At 40.6% G+C, this 15,757-nt stretch overlaps 1 long non-coding RNA gene across 3 annotated transcripts; it reads left to right on the top strand.

The window, feature by feature from the left end:
* Window positions 1–1,643: 1,643 nt before the first annotated feature.
* On the top strand, window positions 1,644–14,770 carry LOC137394675 (uncharacterized). Of its 3 annotated transcripts, XR_010978346.1 has the most exons (5): window positions 1,644–1,784; window positions 4,336–4,394; window positions 8,046–8,303; window positions 11,975–12,067; window positions 12,223–12,512. It is a non-coding gene; the product is annotated as an uncharacterized lncRNA (long non-coding RNA). The 3 variants fall into 3 exon arrangements; XR_010978347.1 differs by lacking the exons at window positions 11,975–12,067; window positions 12,223–12,512 and adding an exon at window positions 14,270–14,770; XR_010978345.1 differs by lacking the exons at window positions 11,975–12,067; window positions 12,223–12,512 and adding an exon at window positions 9,876–10,258.
* The last annotated feature ends 987 nt before the right edge of the window (window positions 14,771–15,757 follow it).

Below are 15,757 nucleotides of genomic sequence, written 5' to 3'. Positions count from 1 at the left end.
CTCTCTATGCGCCCCTTTTTTTTCTGTTTGGCTTGCTGCCAATTGCCCTGCTTTTCTCTGGCTCGCTGCCAGATGCGCTCTGCCTTTCGCTGCTTGGCTCGCTGCCAAGTTACTGTCTCTGGCTTGCTGCCAGATGCGCTCTGTCTTTCTCTGGCTCGCTGCCAGTTCCCCCATGCCTTGGCTTGCTGCCAGCTCCTCCTTATATACTCATTCTCAGATCGTTGACAAGTGTCATTGGCTGTCTTAGTTCATTCTTGTTTATCTCACAACATTCCTGTAATGTCTATTTTTAGTAACTTCGATGTCAACCAGCATTCCTTTCTGACAGCTGATATCTGACATCATCTTTTTGGGATTCCATGACCATGTTGGGAATCCCAATAAGCTAACTAGTCAATAAGCTAAGAGACTAAGTGGATATTTTCTACAAAAATGACCATAACCTGAAAACCATCACTAGCTGATTAAAAAGAATGGCTTTTGCTATAATACTCATCTTGAGACAGCTACACGTATAGTTATCTATCTAACATAAGGCAAAAGAGATATTCATATTTCATGTGATGCATTCTACAGTTATTACACAACTTTTTTTGTTTTTCATAACATTAAAATTCATGCGCAATTATATTATGATTTCACAAAGTCATTTTATCTATAATAAATGGTGAGATAAGCTATACATATAAAAGTGTTGTAAATACTCTATCGGTTGATGGTCTGATGCATATCTGTCCCTGCTTGTGCTTGTTGTCACTCTGCAAAATAATAATGGGTAGTTCTTGTGGTGTATTGTTCTCCTTTGTATGTAGTGGTGACAATTATAATTGATTCGTAGATGGTCATACATCTCCTTCATGCGTAATGGTGATAATCATAATTGGGGGGGGGGGTACATCTATCATGCTCGTTAATGCCTCTCATCAGTTGTAATGGTTAAATACGTTAAAGGGCTAATATGCTTGATATTCTTATCAGCACATGATTTAGTATGCTGTTTGTGGCAGCTGGGTGGCAATGCTTCAAAGCTACTATTATGCTGTCCTCGTAACGCTCCAATGCATCTAACGCTGATGCATTACTATCCCCGCTGTTTCTCACGCTGACCTGTCAGCGCTTCAATCAATCATGCATTCCTAGCTGTCATATCTGATGCTTCGGCCTCCTATCTCTGTAGCTTCTCACGCTGACCTACATTCCGATCTCTGCTGACTCTCACGTTGACTCCTAAGCTGGCTTGTCAGTGCTTCCAACACTAATGCATTCCTAGCCTCGTAGTTTTTCCTGCTCTTATTTTAGCGTTGCAATTCCCGTGATGCCAATCCTAGCGTGGTTGCTGCTTTTTGTTACGCTGTTTGTGGTAGACTCTAACTTTCACTGTTTCCAACTCTGACACATACCGGCCCTCAGGTGAAGCCAGACCCTGGCTTAAACATTTGCAGGAATCCGGTTTGATCATCTCCTATCTATATGCTGTTTAGTTTTTGGTCTTTATCTGCATGTCACAACAATGATCATCATCTCAGTTCATTAACATTCATTACGCACTTCTGTATGCTGTCTTTGTTTTGGTTAAGTAGGCTCTGGGGGCGTGTCTTATTGCAGTTTCTCAATTCTCCTTATGACTCTCCATCCCATAGCCAATTTGCTTTAGGTTGAAGACTGTCGATCACTGCTCTATCAATTTTGAGCAGGTCTTTCGGGAAATATATTGCGTTCGCCATATTATCGTGACAGTCAACCATATTGGATATACGTATATATATACTTGCTTATTGTTTTACGTAAGTTGCTTATAATTACTGTCGTCTGCAAGTCCTCAATTGTCGATAAATATCTAGTTGTGTATTTGCTCTAGGATCAAGCTGTAAAGTATATGTTCGTCTTTTTGTATGTTTTTAGTTATGTGGTTTTTTTTTTAATGTGTTGATATGTAGAGCTGGTCGCTGTGGCCTAATCCCACTCACACGGTGTTTCATCATGATAGATATAGTCTGGGTTACGCTTGTTCTTTGTACGGCTTTGTAGTTCATACCTTCTGTTTGTAGTTGACGTATTTCCTTGTATGCTTTCCTCTCCATAACTTCTGCTTTTCGGTTGAACATAATTCGTTGCTTCAGACATATATTTGTGTCTTGCTTCTAGCATTTCATCTATTTCATTCGGGTTCTGTGTGATGTCTCGTGGTAATTCCGTGTCAGCCTTGTCTGCTGGTAATGTTTCTTTATCTACCATTGCCGCAACCTTTGAGCTATGTAGTTGAGCAATTAATTCTATATCTTCACCATCTAAGTTCATAATTCCGTTCTTGATGTCAAAGCTTGTTACTCCCATTTGCCAAAAGGCCGAGAATCCTAGCAGCAGATCATTACATATTGTATTGGCTATTGTAACTGTAATGTTGATGGTTTTGCTTCCAATATTCAGTGTCACATCACTTTCTCCTTCGAATTTAATTTGAGTCTCACCAAAAACTGTCGCTGTCACATGACCTTCACGAATGTTTAGCCCTAGCTCCATTGCCATTTCTCTACTAATAATATGCATAGTGCTGCCGGTGTCTAAAAATATTGTGATAGGGTTCCCATTTAATTTTCCTTCGATTAGTGGCACATCATACGGGCAGTTTGATTCTGTCAAGTCTTTGATAAACATGTGTGGCGTCAATGTATTGACGGTGTCTCTCTGACTGTCAGCTCTTCCAACGTTTCGGTGGTCACAGTTTCCCATTGTCGGGCCTACTTGTGATTGATTTTTCTGCGTCATTATTGATCCAATAGAAATAATCGCCCTGATGATCATGAAGGTCACCATTAAATTACGAACTATATTCCAGATTGTCATGCATTTCATGAATCCACCTTGAATCCAGTCAAATAAGCTGAGCTTACCAATGTGAAAGGGTAATGAACTGTTTGCAGTTGTTTCTGTTCCAGCTGGCCATATTCCGATTTCTTTTGCTTGCTGTCTCTCTCTCTGAGTTGCTTCTATAAATCCTCCTAGTACTGAACTGTCTGGCTGCAGATCTTCGAGAGTGAAAAGTCCAATTCTTTCTCGGTAGGTATATATCAATAGCTTGCTGTCGTTATAGGTCACTTTATGGTGAAGTAGATTTTCAATTGTATCATTATTAGTGCTGTTTATTTTCTCTGTCTTATTTTTGTGCCATTCAAAAGTGTGTAATGTTTGGTTAAGGGTGTAGTAGATCGCCTCGTTTGACCTGCAATGCTTTATGGGGTGATATTTGTGAAGAATGTTAGTAAGAGGGTCCATGTACATTTGCGATGGTTTAGATGTTCTTCGAGTAACAATCACTGGTAGCCATGGGCCACATCGTTCTTCATTCCTGTCATTTTCCAAGATTCCAATAGAATACTGTGAGCTATTAAGCTTCTGACACCCATATACTGCTAGGTTATTCAGAGTCAATGCTTTAGCCGTGATGTAATCATCACCAATTAGTTGTCTTACCGTTGCTATGGGCTCTCCTAGCATTAGCTTAGATATCAGCATGAGGGCAATTTTTTCATGATTGCACAGTGCATGTACACTCTGCCAGAACAGTTTCTTCGTTTCATTGTTAATCCTTGAAGATAAGGAGGTGACTACCGTTTGAATTTCTCCCATCATCGAATTCGTTTTAATGGGTTTCTTCGAGTCTTGTCTCACTTTAATTTTGTGATGAATTGAGTTAACCCCATGTATGGCTGAAGTATTCCTGACATAAATGCCTTGATCGGATTTGATGAGCCATAGATCTGAATTGCTGTGTGCACATACCTGATCACCCTGCCATTTACTGTCTGTGAAGGTCAGCACCATGTTTTGATCGTTTGATACCCAGTGCTCTCCACTCTTAGCTCCTTCTATGACTAATGATTCCTTGAGTATGCATTCGTCACTTATGTTTCCCTTCCAGACAACAACTCCACTATCCTCAACCGTACAAGCCATGTCTTCAAAGATGCAATTGGAAACTTTTGCTAGTGTTGACTGTAGTATTTTGGTATCTCGGTGAAAATAGACATTTCCTGGAGTGATATCATAGTTCACTACGGTCTTTGTCCGCCATGTGCAACACCATTGGTATTCAAGGGCAGTAGAATGATGTGTTGAAATCATACCGTGCTTCTCATGGAGTTTTTGTCCCTCTATCTGTCGAGTTTTTATCATGTCCCAGCATAATTCTGCCGATATAGGGTTGTATGTTGTGGTACTTTTCGTTAGCCTTTCGTCATTGAAGAAATATAATAGTGTCTGTATAGTTGTCACTCTTTTGGTACACATGTATGCTTTGTTTGCCAGGATTAAGGTCGTTGTCTTGTATATTTGTAGATTCAAGGGTGTTACATCCTCTGTAGATTCCTTTGGCTTGGAGCACGTTATCTCGTCAGGTAAGTCTAGTATTAGGTGTGGGTGCGATCTGGGGTCATCTGCTGTGTGACATAGCATGGGATTGTCTGGGTATGCTTTTGCTTTTCCAATTAGGCTGCAAACCAAAATTATAACAGTTGCCAGAGCAATCGGTCCTCCGGCCTCTTTCAAGATAATTGTCAGTCTACCTATCATTGGGCTTGGGCTGAGTTGAGTTTTGTGGCTTGGCTTAGTCTTAGTCATGTCAACTGCTGCATTTTTCTTTCTCCTTTCTGGCTTTTCTTCTTTCATATCACAAATAGCACTTGTCTCCCTAAGGCTACGAGTGCTTAGAGAATTTTCCTCGTTTTCTGCAATTGTAGGGTCACTAGAGGCTGTACTTGTTAGTTTCTTGTCCTCCGTGGTGGCCTGTTGGGCATTAGAGCTTTCTCTGATCCATAGCTGTGCCATACGAGTATCCAAGCTGTTAAGAACTCTGTGTGGTTGTACTGGTAGTTCCCTTATGTACCCATTTGGGTATCCAGGTCGCTGCTCTGGCCTTTGCTTGCATCGCTTGCGTTTCCTTGCTCGTGTTTCAGATCGCTTTGATTGGTTTTCGAGGGTGTTGATTTGTGCTATTGTGTCATCTGTTGTCCAACGTACATAATGTACTTCTCTATTGCCTTTGCTTATGTCCTTGAAGTTCTCTTCTCTTGTAATATTTTGATGTTGCAGTTTCTCGCTACACTGTACCTCGTCTTGCTTCTGAGCTTGGATATTTTCTTGATTCAGTATATCTTCCACGTCTATCTCTAGTTGTGCCAGCTCTGCTTCATATAATCGATTCCAATTCTCTTCATCAGTATTGTAATCGCTCGTCCATGTTAATAAGTTGTACCATTCTTCATTGGTTGATATTTGTATTGTATTGGGCTCCGTGTCTAGAGTAATGGCTTCATTATCTGCAAACCATTCCATATATTCTCGTAGTTGTTCATCTAGTTCACGCTCCTCTGTATGTTCACTGTTGTCATCAATGTGGTTTTCTTCTACGTCTAGCTGCTGCTCTATCTGTGGCTGAGGAGTTGTCTGCTCTGTCTTTGGCTGAATAGTTGTCTGTTCTCTCTGTGGCTGAGGAGTGGTCTGCTCTATCTGTGGCTGAAGAGTTGTCTGTTCTATCTCTAGTTGAGCTGTCTGCGTTTTTTGGTGCTGATGAGTTGTCTGTTCTACTTCAATTGCAGCACCTCTAGGTTTCTCTTCTGCATGGACTGTTGGTATATGAAGGTCTGAGCTTAGATTGTTTACCCCTCCTGTCCTATTGGTGTCTTGACCTTTATGAGTACGGAAAGTGTTGACAGCCCTCGGCTGGTTTCTGATGTCTCGGAAGCGCACCATGCGATTTTGTTGGGTCATTTGTCCTTCTGGAGTAGAGTTGGCTGCTCTACAAAAATAGTGCTGATGACCAATGCCATTGCAGTTTCTGCATATGGGTCTGCCATCCATTGTGAACTCTTGACCCACATGCTGGCGATAATGTTCTCTTGCTGTTTTGCATCTGGTTTTGTCTCCACGGTTGCCATTGAGGCGCTCTTGAGAAGTTGGCGTTTCTTTGATTTCTCCAACGATTATCAAATCTTCTGCTTGGGTAATTTACTATCTGGCCGTTTTTATGGTTGCCATGGAATTGTCTACCCATTGGCTTATTCCATCTTCTGTCTCTTCAGTTTGGGTTGGCTGTTGCATTACTACTGTAATTTTTAGCTTGCCGGTACCAGTTGTTATTATTATCCTGTCCACGTCTGCTCTCTGCTACTCTCTCAGCTTCTCTCAGCTCCAGGTTTTTCAGTCTATGCTTCATTGCTTCCATCTGTTCTTCCAGTCGTATGTCACGATTTACTGCGCTAACATTTGCGTGTGCTGACTCGTTAAGTAGAATAGCGTTTGTCTTTTCCATCCTTTGCGCTGCTTTGAAAGCACGATCTGCTGTAGTAATACTAGGGTTGTTCAGCAAGCCTCTTTTGAAGGTCACTGGCAGGCCTTGGACAAATGATGATAATATTATCTGGTCTAGCGCATCAGCATTCATGGTGGGAAACAATCTTTTAGCCATAGTAGTGATGCTTGCATCGTACTTGCCAACGCTTTCAGACTCCTGTTTTACTCTGTTGTTTAGGTCTACTGAGTTAGCTATCCCATCTGTCACTGCAAATTCTTCAGCGAGTTCAGCTGTGAGTATATTGTAATCTTCTTTAATGGTTGGATTTCCCGCTATAATATTGCGATAAGTTATGAGAGCGCCTTCGGTGAGATATAGTGGGAGTATTTTTCCCCAATTTTCTCGTGGAATACTTAGGGCTTGGCAGTTCAGCTCATAATTGTCTGTCCATTCACTGAAGGTGGTTTCTGCTGAGGGTCCATTTGAGAACTTTTCTACTTCAGGTAGTCTTGTAGCTACATTTATTATGTTTGTAGCTTGCTCATCTGCTCTTTTCATGACTTGTTTTGCTGGTAGGATTGGTAGTCCATGCATTTGCTTGGCAGGCAGTCTATGTGTTGTTTGGCTTGGTTATAATTTAGGAACGAGCTGTCAGGTTCATAGTAAGGCATCCACTGCTCTTGCAATGACTTGCTGTTTTGTCCGCAATGCTTCTGGCTTGCTGTATTTGGCCAAAGTGTTGATTTATGCGTCTCTTTTTCCTGATTACCTCTTCTTCCCAGTGGCATCTGTGGCTGGTTATTTTCAATCTGAACTTCTGGATAGTGCAATCCCTGTCTCAACTTTAATTTCTGCTGTGATTTGCTGCATAATCTTTCTTCATCTAGCTGTCGCTGTCTTTGTTCTTCTAGCCATGCTAACTGCTGTTGTTCCTGCCTTTCATATCTTGTTGAATATGGCTCTTGTAGGAGTTGTCTCCTCTCTTGATATGATGTTCCACCATGTTCTTTGTCCACTTCAGCCCTGCGATGTTGTTTTGATTTAAGCATGCTTTTCTTTAGTGTTATATCGGGTGAGTAAGTATAACGCATTGCTTCTCGAGGCTGATAGCATTCTTCATCTACTCTTTCCTGTTCTCGGTGTCTCAGCTCGTAGCGGGTTGGCTGCTCATTACCATGCATGTTCATTCTCTTTTGTCTGTAATTTTGCATTGGCTTGTAGTTGTCTGCTGCCTGGTTCATGAAGTCCTGATCATGCTTGCTTGCTCCGCTGTGCTCCATTTTAAAATAGTTTCGCTTAATCCTGTGCTCTCGCATGTCTGGTTGCATAATTCTACATGTACAGTTCCCTTCATCTGAGCTTTCTTCCTCATTGCTAATTAACAAGGCATCTTTCATTGGTGTGTACTGATTGGCGCGGGGCATTGACTCTATTCCCTTGTAACTGGAAGCTAGAGATGATTTATACCTCCGAGGTGGTACTTCTTCATTAATTGTGCAAACATTTAAGGGTGACGATGATAAGTTAGCATGGTGTCCGTGCTTCATTGTTTTCATGCGTGCTTTGTAGCTAGGATGTTTATTTCGAGGATCCTCATCACTGAGCGTGTCATGGGTCAATCTATAAAGCCAGTCGTTATATTTAGCTTGTGCTGCCGCCTTACTTCTGGCTGTAGTATCACTTCTACGATTGGGTGGTTGTGCTAACATGGCTCGCTCTGAGTATTCCTCATCTTCTTTACTAACTTCTGTTGCAGGTGCTCTGGCTATTGGTGACCGACGTACCGCAGGTGTGGAAGCAAGGGGATCTGTGCAGTTGCACTCATTTCCGTATTCGTCTCGATAGAAAAATGTCTTGCCATCTGAATCGACATTCATCTGTAGCCTTGGTCTCATAGGCGTCTGGCTCCGAATAATATATTCATCATCAGAACCAATCTCATCATCTACAGCTTCTTTATCATGCGCCTCCTCGTCTCGGCTTTCATCTTGCTGAAGGAGCTCTTCCTGTTGCTGTAAGTTTTCAGTAGTCATTTCGTTGCCCTTCATTTTTTCTTCAGCTACTTTTTCCCGCATGTTTTGCGTCTCTTCTATTTGCGCATCGTTCCTGCTTCTTCCATTTCTTGGAGACTGTACTCCGATTAGATATTTGGCTGTCTCTCGTAGCCGGCTCATAATGGCATAAGCTTAATATAATATGCAAAAGTATATATCAAGTATTCAAAGCAGTACTAACTAGTTGATACAGCTATTTTTTGTTTGGTAATAATACCAAAAATAATGTTTCTAGAAGAATGAAAGATAAGTAGCGCAAATATATCCAAAGCTAGATAATTAAATCCAAAAATCTTTTTAAATAAAAATATTCGAGTCAATCTCGGGTTTCAAGCTCCACTTTGTCAGGGGAGAAATTTATAAAGATTAAGATTAAGAAAGATTAAGACTTATTAATATTAAATATTTAATATTTAATGATATATTTAATTGTTGGCAGTGATAATAAGAATAGTTGATAATATTTAAAATTTTTAAATTTTTAAGTTCAGAAATGAAAATTAAAACTGTATTGTTTTTTTGTTGTATTTTCTCTGATAGTAATAATATTATGGTTCTATGGTTCTATGTGTAATGGTTAGCCTCTGCACTTTGAGTTAAATTTCTCCCAAGACAAATTTTGACCGCAGACAATGTGGCACTTCTGCCCCACAAAAATCAGACTGCTGCTATAAGGCCAAATAGAAATAACAACTCAATCAATGAAGATGGGCACTCCTTTTAGTCCTAGTTGCAATTTGTTTTGACAGTAGCTCGTTATTGCAATGATGAGCCCCAAGTATCAAAGTTCAACACCAGTAGTATTGAGATGCACGGCCTACTACTGATTGTAGGCAATTATCTAATAACAACAAAAATGTGCCAGTGGTTTGTTCTCTAGTGTCAGCAAACTCTATTTTCTTTAGCAGATCAAAAATAACAATGCTGCCAATTCTAACTAGCCAAAGCAAGCAAAATAACAGTACGCTTGTGTAAATGTAATTAGCCCTATTGGTTATGGCCTTTCTAAGTTTAATAGTTACGTGTCTGCGATGTGTGTAGTGAAGCAGCGTGTAGCGATGGCTCCTTCTGCTGGCAGGGGGGGGGGCAGAATGTGTTCTATTTTCTCAGGGCTTAGTAGTTTTCCTGGCTTCCCAACTCCTGGGGTAAATTAAATTGCTCTGTTGTATGTTTATCCTCCTCAATAGGGTTATCCTCTGCAGGCTGTCTGCTGCAGGCTAATAGGGCTTATATTAGCCTCTCTCTATGCGCCCCTTTTTTTTCTGTTTGGCTTGCTGCCAATTGCCCTGCTTTTCTCTGGCTCGCTGCCAGACGCGCTCTGCCTTTCGCTGCTTGGCTCGCTGCCAGGTTACTGTCTCTGGCTCGCTGCCAGATGCGCTCTGTCTTTCTCTGGCTCGCTGCCAGTTCCCCCATGCCTTGGCTTGCTGCCAGCTCCTCCTTATATACTCATTCTCAGATCGTTGACAAGTGTCATTGGCTGTCTTAGTTCATTCTTGTTTATCTCACAACATTCCTGTAATGTCTATTTTTAGTAACTTCGATGTCAACCAGCATTCCTTTCTGACAGCTGATATCTGCCGTCATCTTTTTGGGATTCCATGACGATGTTGGGAATCCCAATAAGCTAACTAGTCAATAAGCTAAGAGACTAAGTGGATATTTTCTACAAAAATGACCATAACCTGAAAACTATCACTAGCTGATTAAAAAGAATGGCTTTTGCTATAATACTCATCTTGAGACAGCTACACGTATAGTTATCTATCTAACATAAGGCAAAAGAGATATTCATATTTCATGTGATGCATTCTACAGTTATTACACAACTTTTTTTGTTTTTCATAACATTAAAATTCATGCGCAATTATATTATGATTTCACAAAGTCATTTTATCTATAATAAATGGTGAGATAAGCTATACATATAAAAGTGTTGTAAATACTCTATCGGTTGATGGTCTGATGCATATCTGTCCCTGCTTGCGCTTGTTGTCACTCTGCAAAATAATAATGGGTAGTTCTTGTGGTGTATTGTTCTCCTTTGTATGTAGTGGTGACAATTATAATTGATTCGTAGATGGTCATACATCTCCTTCATGCGTAATGGTGATAATCATAATTGGGGGGGGGGTACATCTATCACGCTTGTTAATGCCTCTCATCAGTTGTAATGGTTAAATACGTTAAAGGGCTAATATGCTTGATATTTTTATCAGCACATGATTTAGTATGCTGTTTGTGGCAGCTGGGTGGCAATGCTTCAAAGCTACTATTATGCTGTCCTCGTAACGCTCCAATGCATCTAACGCTGATGCATTCCTATCCCCGCTGTTTCTCACGCTGACCTGTCAGCGCTTCAATCAATCATGCATTCCTAGCTGTCATATCTGATGCTTCGGCCTCCTATCTCTGTAGCTTCTCACGCTGACCTACATTCCGATTTCTGCTGACTCTCACGTTGACTCCTAAGCTGGCTTGTCAGTGCTTCCAACACTAATGCATTCCTAGCCTCGTAGTTTTTCCTGCTCTTATTTTAGCGTTGCAATTCCCGTGATGCCAATCCTAGCGTGGTTGCTGCTTTTTGTTACGCTGTTTGTGGTAGACTCTAACTTTCACTGTTTCCAACTCTGACAGTAGACAACTCTTATCCAGACTGATTATCAATTACTAATTAATAAAGATATGATAACTCTAACAATATACAACAGGTAGAATTGGTAGTCGGTACCCAAATGTTTACACAACATTTGGAGAAAGTGAGTAGAACAAATTTTCAATTTTCGTTATTTGAGGCCTTTGAAACATTCATAATAATGCATCTGTAGCAGGATTTAAAATTTTATTCTAGCCAACATGAGCAAATACAAAATAAGATATATGCCAATAGAGCCGCGTAAGACTAGACTTTTATCGCAAATACCCGATGTGAATACGAGAGATAGAGACAGGTTGCCTAACGCGTGACATCATTTTGGGCAAGTCTGGGCACGTTTTGGTGGCCTGAGCGTTTTTACGGCGATCAGATTTTTTCGGTTTTAATCTTTAAATATCTTGGCAATGCGATCGCGTAACACAACAAACAACATATCAACTGATAGAGAAAAAAAAATGCTTTCTTTTAAGATCAACTTAAATTTGACGCAACTACATCTTTAAGTTACATTCATAGAGATATCCACAGTTGACAACAGGTCAGTTTGTACTACATAGAGGTTTCATTAAGTTACATTCATATAAATATCCGCAGTTGACAATAGGTCAGTTTGTCTTGTTAAATGTCACACAATTTTCTACACTATTAACTTGGCACCTTACCGATATCACGCCACTAAAGAAGAGCAATATACTAGTTTACTAACACATCCTTTGTTTTACACTTCAACTTGCCGAATACTTCAAAGTAAAATATTTTAAAAGAAGCTCACAGTTTCCTGATAACCATGCGCAGTGATATACTTCAGTTTTAATGTTTCACTGATAATTAATATAGTCTTCAGCGCTGCCTAAGAGGCAATCCATGAATACTGTACAAGTTTTTATTATATTATTAATATGGAAAATTGAGCCAGTAAGCGTTCTTTCAAGTTTAATTCTGCTACATTGATGGCAAAATGCAATTCTCTCTTTATAGTCAAGTGGATTCATACATTCTGATGCATTGGCACCATGGGAGAACACACAGTTTCCTGATTGGAGCCCTAAAGATAACTACTACAATGTTTCTGTATGTTCTTTAGTGTAATTTTGTTTACTTGTAACATTGACTTTCTCAAACTACATGTATTCTTGCTGTGAGTGCATCTTGTTTCTATACCATTTTCTTACTTTATCAGATGTTATTTTTGGATAGTATTACTGCTATACCATGGCTAAATGTAGTGTGGAGGATGCCAGCTGAGCCCCAGCTCGGCCAAAAGACCCAACCGGCCAGCTGGCTACAGCACGCCGGCCGAAGTAAGACGACTGTGAGGGAGACGGCTCGATCCTACCAGGCCAAGATAAGGAGAGATTGGCTCAGCTGAGAGCATGTCCGGCCGGCCACCAGCCGCCACTTAAAAAACTGGCCGGCCCCGAAAGGAGGCAGGCACAGGCTTCTCGCTATATAAGGAGACCAGTTGGCACCAACATAGCAGAGCATGAGAAAGTCTCACGATGAACAATTGATTGTATTGCACACACATTTGACTAAACAATATATTTAATTACAAATATATTATTTATACTCAAACAAAGGGACTGATTCTAAGTGGAACAATGAAGCTTCATGACTGAGTTTTTAACGTATCACCCTAAATCAGCAGTCTGATCATGGGATGGGAGTTTACAAACTTGATGGAAGTTTACAAACCTGATGGGAGTTTACAAACCTGATGGGAGTTTACAAACCTGATGGGAGTTTACAAACCTGATGGGAGTTTACAAACCTGATGGGAGTTTACAAACCTGATGGGAGTTTACAAACTTGGTGGAAGTTTAAAAACCTGATGGGAGTTTAAAAACCTGATGGGAGTTTACAAACCTGATGGGAGTTTACAAACCTGATGGGAGTTTACAAACCTGATGGGAGTTTAAAAACCTGATGGGAGTTTACAAACCTGATGGGAGTTTACAAACCTGATGGGAGTTTAAAAACCTGATGGGAGTTTACAAGCCTGATGGGAGTTTACAAACCTGATGGGAGTTTACAAACCTGATGGGAGTTTAAAAACCTGATGGGAGTTTACAAACCTGATGGGAGTTTACAAACCTGATGGGAGTTTAAAAACCTGATGGGAGTTTACAAGCCTGATGGGAGTTTACAAACCTGATGGGAGTTTACAAACCTGATGGGAGTTTACAAACCTGATGGGAGTTTAAAAGCCTGATGGGAGTTTACAAACCTGATGGGAGTTTACAAACCTGATGGGAGTTTAAAAACCTGATGGGAGTTTACAAACCTGATGGGAGTTTACAAACCTGATGGGAGTTTACAAACCTGATGGGAGTTTACAAACCTGATGGGAGTTTACAAACCTGATGGGAGTTTACAAACCTGATGGGAGTTTACAAACCTGATGGGAGTTTACAAACCTGATGGGAGTTTAAAAACCTGATGGGAGTTTACAAACCTGATGGGAGTTTAAAAAACAAACGCATTTTTAAACAGCCTTTTTCACTCAACTTGATAGGTTTTGTTTAAATATCATGGATTCAATTAGCAGACATTCATGGTCTTTTAAAATGTGATAAGAAGCACATGTAATGATACTGTAAGTAGGAAGCTGAGTAGATAAGCAAATGACTTACAGAATATCTGAAGTACGTACAATCAGCTTGTTGCACGGTTCTGCATAGGCCATCGGCAGCTCCACTCTTGTATCTGCCTACCACTTGTCAGCTCAACTGATTCATGCTGCAGTTGCACCGGTGGTTTATAGGGAAATTCCCCTTTTATTGGGTCATAAATTAGGCCGTCAAATAGAAAGCAAAATGCGGTCATTGTAAATTCAGAGTTGTTGCATCTCTAAAATAGAGGTGCAACAACTCCTGAATCAGGAATGTGCGCGGGTATTACATGTACTTCTAGACTAGGGGTTCCCAATCCTTTCTCACTGGAGTACCCGTTCAGTGTTGGAAAGCAAGCTGTGTACCCCCAGCAACATTGCAAAGATTTTATGAGTTGGAAATACCAAACGACATTATTTATTAATTATCCATTAAATCAAACACGGTCTTGTAGTTACACATATAGCATGTAATGATAAATAATAAAAAAGTTCAAAGGATTGTAATTCTGTTAGTGATTATATGTAATAGGTATATCTGCTCTACTAGTTTTACTTAGTGTGATGGCTGCTGCTTTGAATTTGCATTGGGTTCTGTCTTGGAAAGAGTAACTCGTGAGGTCATTACCCACATTTAATGCCAATCGATATTTGTTTTTCAGAGAAAAAGGGAGGAGAAGCCTTGCTCACACTTGTAAGTACGAGGAAATACAAGCAATACCCGTAATGCAAGTCTTGGCAAGTGTGGGTATGAATTAACCATTGCACACCAGAACAGGATGAGACTGTTCTCATTGAATTTATCTTTAGCTCCCGAGTCATTTATCAAATCAATAAGCTTTTTCTGCAAGTCACTTTCTATGTCTAGTACTTTGAGTTGGAAAAAATTTTGAACTAGCTTCATATCTAGTTCATCTAAATCTGGGAAGTATTGCTGCATTTCTTGGGCCATTGTAATAAGGTGATCCATGACTAACTCTTTTAAGCGTAGCTCTGATTCATCTGATGATAGCTCAGCTGACAGGCTATCATGGGCTTTCTCCCTCCACCCCCCAAGAGAGCCATGCCTAGGCTAATAATAGCTCAGCTGACAGGCTATCAAACATATCAAAAGAACCTGAGCTTACTCTTTCTTTCCACAACTTGACTTTCATTATAAATACTCTGAGTTTGTACGCGAAATCGAGAGCAGTAGTTTCTTTATCCTGGAGAGATTTGTTGAGAGTATTGATCTTCACAAATATATCTCTCAAATATATAACCTTCAGCATCCATTCCTCATTGTTCAACTTTTCATGGTGACAACTTTTCGTGGTGCAAACAGCCTTTCCGGCCGTTTGCATAGCAAAAAACATGGCAAGTTCTTCTTTCAACTCTACAAACTGATCTAGAACTCTTCCTCTTGACAGCCATCGCACTTCTCTATGGTATATGAGATTCTCATGATCGACATCAGAATCCTGACAGAGCTTTTTGAAAAATCTTATGTTTAAAGCAGATGCCTGGATAAAATTCGCTATATTTACCACATCAAATAGCACAGTTTAAAGATTGCGGGAGAGTTTTAGCCACTAATGCATATCTGTGAATCATACAGTGTAAATACTTGATTCCTGGATTAGCTTGTAAAACCTTAGCATGAAAGCCTGATCTACAGCCTAGTATTGCAGGGGCCGCATCAGATGTGCAGGCACATACATTGATGCTTTTCTAGGAAAACCCTGTGAAAGACAGCTTCAAACACATCTTTCCTTCTTGTTCATTCTTTGAAGGTGTGGTTAAACAAAAGTCCTTCTTTAAAGTGTGTTGGATCCTGCGACCCACACGTAGAGGCGACCGGGGTCGGCTTACTCTACCGGTCTGCATTCACCCTCCACAGGGGCCGTGTAAGTATTGCTCGTAGACCAACACGCGGAGGCGACTAGGTCGACTTACACCACCGGCCAATCACAACTACCTACACCAGGAATTGCTCCCTGGGAGATATAATGCTCGTACGACAAGGTCGACCTGAGGTCGACGCGGGTCGACAGTGTATTTCTAACCCTACTCCCAAAGCACAGTCCGAAGGACTTAGGCTTGGAGTACGTAAGTGCTCAGTGTGTTTCTGTATTGCGCAAGGAAACAGAAGAGTGTGGGTCCAACTGCAA

The sequence above is a fragment of the Watersipora subatra genome, chromosome 4 (genome assembly GCF_963576615.1).
Source record: "Watersipora subatra chromosome 4, tzWatSuba1.1, whole genome shotgun sequence".
Classification (NCBI taxonomy): Eukaryota; Metazoa; Bryozoa; class Gymnolaemata; order Cheilostomatida; family Watersiporidae; genus Watersipora; species Watersipora subatra.
This window is presented reverse-complemented; position numbering and strand designations above follow the sequence as displayed.